This window comes from Papio anubis, chromosome 1, assembly GCF_008728515.1.
Source record: "Papio anubis isolate 15944 chromosome 1, Panubis1.0, whole genome shotgun sequence".
NCBI classification, from domain to species: Eukaryota; Metazoa; Chordata; class Mammalia; order Primates; family Cercopithecidae; genus Papio; species Papio anubis.
Genome location: NC_044976.1, coordinates 68690600 through 68695514, shown reverse-complemented (window position 1 = coordinate 68695514; position 4915 = coordinate 68690600).

Sequence of the window (4915 nt, the reverse complement as noted above, 5' to 3'; positions counted from 1 at the left end):
CTGTCGCCCAGGCTGGAGAGTGTGGTAGAAGCCATCACGGCTGCTGGCGCTTCCGCCTCACCGGAGTTCATGCCATTCTCTGCCTCTGACTCCCAGTAGCTGGGACTACAGCCCATCACTCGCCTGGCTAATTTGTATTTTTTAGTAGAGGCGGGGTTTCACCGTGTTAATCAGGATAGTCTCCCAGTCTCCGACCTGCATTGCAGACTCCACCACCCTCCCACAGCCTCCCAAAGTGCTGGAATTACAGGCATGATCCACCGCACCCGGCCAACATTTTTTATTTTTTAATTTTTTTTTAAGTATAAGTACATCCCAAATACTGCCTGGGACAATATCTCAAGTATTACAAATATCCCTGTTGTATTTGGGATACACGTATACTAAAAAGTTGTTGGATATTTGAACTTTAAATTTAACTGGGTGTCCTATAATTTTATTTGATACATCTGGCAATCCAAGGGGTGAGTGATGTGGGGTTTTGTGTGTGCAAGCATAGGTGGGAAATGGGAGTGACAGATCAGTTTGGAGACAGTTTCAAGTAATAGTAGCCTGAATTCAAATATGGCTAGTAGTATGAAACAAAAATAAAATTCTCAGACCCCCCTTCCAACCATCTATCTGAATGGACTTCCTCCTCATTCAGGGCTCTTTTAAAATTTAGCTGCAGAGACTGTTTCAGGTCCTGATGGGAAGTGGTGGTCGAACTGAAAGGAGCTGGGCACATTCCTCAGCCCCCGGGCTCAAAACTCCCTGAGCCTAGTACAAACACATCCCATCCTCCCTCCCACCACATACTGCCATATATCTCTCAAACTCCCTGAGCCCAGTACAAGCACCACCTGGAAAGTCTCGATAGGGAGACAGCCGTTCTCCAGGTTACTACAAGCGGGAGCCAAAGAATTTCTTTGTTCCCCTACAACTTTAGGGCTATAAAAAGCAAGCAGCTGCATTGATCGGGGCCCTCTTGTATACTGTGTAAGGAGGACCAGATTCCGGAACTTGTAGTAAAGATCCTTGCACGCTTGGCTTTTGGCTCCTGAACTCTGGTGGTCTTCTTTGGGGAACAAACGGTCTGGGCATAACATCCCTAGGGGGCCCTCGGGGATTCCCAAGCCCGCCTAGACCCTGGTCAATGGATCTCCGCCTGGATCGATCTACTGATAGGTGAGCTGGCTCATCTCCGTTTTGTCTGTCTGTGTCTGAGTCTCTGTTCTGAATCTGAATCTGTGACTCGCGAGGTCTGAAACTGAAGCTGGCACAGTCCTGGCAGTAGCTATGGGGCGGCCAGTGGAGACCGGTGGGAGGCGTCCCTGGCTCTCTTCTGATTTAAATTGCAATCTGGGTTGCCGGCGTTAGCGATCCGGGCAACAACTGACTGACCCGGTCCCGAGGTCTTGGCGGCCTGCCGGTTCTGATTGCCCACGGTCCCCGGGTCGCGGCGGCTGCGGTCCTGGTTGCCCGGTCGGTCGCGGCGGCTTCGCGGTCTGAGTTGCCCGGTCCCGGTGCGGCAACGTCTGGGTGCCCGGTCCCCGGGTGCTGGCTTCGCGGTCTGAGTTGCCCGGTCCGGGTCGCGTGCTTGTGGTCCTGAGTGGTTAAGGATTCGGCTCGGCCCGGTCCCGGGCTCCCATTGCCTCCGGCTTTTTTGTGCGTGCTCCGGCCCGATCACCGGGCTCCTGGCCTCGGTGCAGCGGCGGCCCGGTCCCGGGCTCCGGCTTCGGCTGTGCTTGTGGCCCGGTCCCTGGGCTCCGGCTTCCGGTCGCAGTTTCCTTTACAGGAGTTCACACAACCCATATTCCTTTACAGGGAAGAGACCAAATCGTCGGCGAAATCGTCATCCGGATCGAAAGAAAAATCGCGCATTTCCGGAAATCGGAAAAAAGAAATCTGGGCAAAGATATCAAAGATTTCCGCGCGACTCCGTCGGATCAGATCAAAGATCCGCGTCAAATCAATCCGATGAATCACTCGGCGTCAGGATCGAAAAACCAACCAATAGGCTCGCTCGTCACTCCGCACGGTGGCTTTACCCTTTGGGAAATAGGACCCCCAGATGACACAGGAATTTGGGCTCAGTACTAGCCATTCTCCGCAGTGATCTGTATAGCTGGAAGACTCCAGAGTGCTCGGTTTTCAGACAACCCCCAAGATTTACTGGCTTTACTGGATAGTGTCATGTTCACCCACCAGCCCACTTGGGACGGTGCCAGCACAGCTCCTCGAATCTTGTTCACCGCGGAGGAGTGAGAAGGCCTCTGAGTAGAAGCTAAGAAATCTGGTCAGGGATGGCAGTCCAACCGACTGCCAGCCCGACCTCATAATGGCGACCTTTCCTCTGACCAGGCGTGGGACTACACAACCACGGCAGAAGGTAGGGAGGCAGCCTCGCCTTTGCTCGCCAGACTCTAATGGCAGGTCTCGGGCAGCTGCTTTCATAAGCCCACTGAAACTTTGGCTAAAAGCCTATTCTATTCTGCAGGAAAGACAGAGCCCAACTATCTACCTAGAGAGATTAATGGAAACTTTAGACAGTACACCCCCATGAATCCAGGGCTCAGGAAGTCAGGCAGCTGTTGTAATGTCTTTAAATCAAATCAAGGCAGCCCAGATATTAAAAAGAAAACTCCAAAATTAGAAGACTTAGAAGGAAAAGCTGATTCAAGACCTCCTTCAGATAGCCGGGTTATAATAACAAAGAATACTCAGAGGAAAGGCAATTTAAGGCCACTGAAAAAAAATGACCAAGATCCTGGCAGCAGTGGTAGAGAAAAGAGCATCTACAACCAGAGTACACTTGCCCCAAGTAGGCCCCAGATGTATGATAACCCTGAGAAAAGACCAATGTGCCTACTGCAAGGAGGCTGGCCACTGGAGTAAGAGACTGCCCAAAAGAAACAATGAGGGACAGGGACCCCTAGGTCTACACCGTACTAGTCACTCAAAAGACTGAAGAGAACTAGGGGGAAGACAGGGTTGGGATCCCCTCCCGAACCTAGGGTAACTTGCAAGTGGAGGGGTCCCAGTCCAGTTCCTTGGTCAATGCAGGAGCACAGCACTCCACAGTCTTGAATTAAAACTAATGGAAGAAATTATCCTCCAAGTCCTCGTGGGTGCAAGGGGCCACATGAGGTTAAGAAATACCCATGGACAACACAAAGAACAGTGAAGCCTTGGGCCAAGAATGTAACCCATTCTTTTTCCTGTGGTCATCCTGAGGCCTGTCCCCTATTAGGGAGAGACCTGCTAACTAAAATGGGAGCACAGTCCATTTCTCTGAGGGGGGCTGATGCGTGACAAACTCCCACAATCAACCCGTGTCATCCTGACTATAACCCCCTAGAGATGAGTACAGCACCAGAACAAGCGGCCCTGACCAGGACATAGCAACCTGGCTCAGCAATATCCAGAAGCTTGGTAGGAAGCGAAGGGCTTAGGACTAGCAAAACACCGTCCTGCTTTATTTGTTGAACTTAAACCTGGGGCAGACCCGTGCAGGTAGCGCCAATACCGATGCCCTAGAGGCCAAGAAAGGAATTGCCCGCATATCTGCCAGCTCCTTGACCAAGGGGTCAGCAAATCATGCCACTCACCCTGGAATACTCCATTGTTGCCAGTGTCTGAAAACCTAATAGTGGAGAATACAGACCTGTACAAGACTTAAGAGAAATCAATAAGGGTTGTGGACATACATCCAACTGTGCTAACCCATATACCCTCCTGGTACCATAACCCTAAACATCAATGGTACACTGTTTTAGATTTAAAGATGCTTTTCTTCAGTTTGCCTTTAGCCCCTCAGAGCCAAAAGCTCTTAGCCTTCGAGTGGAATGACCCTGATAGAGGCATAAGTGACCAGCTTGTATGGACCAGACTGCGCCAAGGATTCAAAAACTCTCTACCCTGTTGATGGGGCCACTCCACTTGAAGACCTGGGATAACTTTCCTGCCCTCAAAGCGACCTTAAACCCTGCCTCGCTGCTGCCCAACCAGGACCTGGACACCCACTCCACTTGTGACTGCACGAGATACTAGCTCAGGTGCACGGAGTCGAAGACCTGCAGGACCGCCCTTCCCTAATAGCCAGCCTCGTCTGGTTCACTGATAGGAGCAGCATGCATCAGGGCCAGAGATGCGCTGGAGGCAGTGACTTCGAGACTGAAGGTAATCTAGGCGGGAACCCCTGCCCCGGGGACATCGGCCCAGAGGCTGAACTGATAAGCTCACCCAAGCTCTTACTGCTTAGAGTAGGGGAAAAAGCTGGCCAGTATATACAGACAGCCGATATGCTTTTGCAACGGTGCATATACATGGGGCCATTTACAGGGAGTGGGGTTACTGACAGCTGAAGGAAAAGAGATAAAAAAGCAAGCAAGAAATCTTAGCCCTGCTAACAGCCCTATGGAGGCCAGAAAAGTTAGCCATTATTGCATTGCCCAGGGCATCAGAAACTAACTACTCAACTGCTCAGGAGCAACTTTCTGGCCGGACCAAACTGCAAGAAAGTGTGAAGGCTCCCGGCCAACTCCTTGCACTCCAGCCTCCTGACCCGGGCCCCAGGACTTGCCATATTTCCCTGATTATTTCAGAACAAGATCTCAGTGGATTGACAAGCTTCCCCTGAAACAGATCAGAATGGGTGGTGGACTGATACTAATGGCAAAACCATCCTGCAGAGAAAAATTAGGACAACGAGTATTTAGGGCACATCACCGAACCACCCACCTGGGTGCTCGTGGATGATAGACTGATCAGGCGCTCTAAGCTCAAATTCAGATATATACAGCGAGATGGCCAACAACATCGTGACAAGTTGCAAGTCTGCCAGCTTAACAGCATACCCCCCCAAATGCTTGAGGCTGCAGCGGGAACAAGGCTCAGCGGGAACCAGGCCCACGATGTAGCAATACGTAAAAGA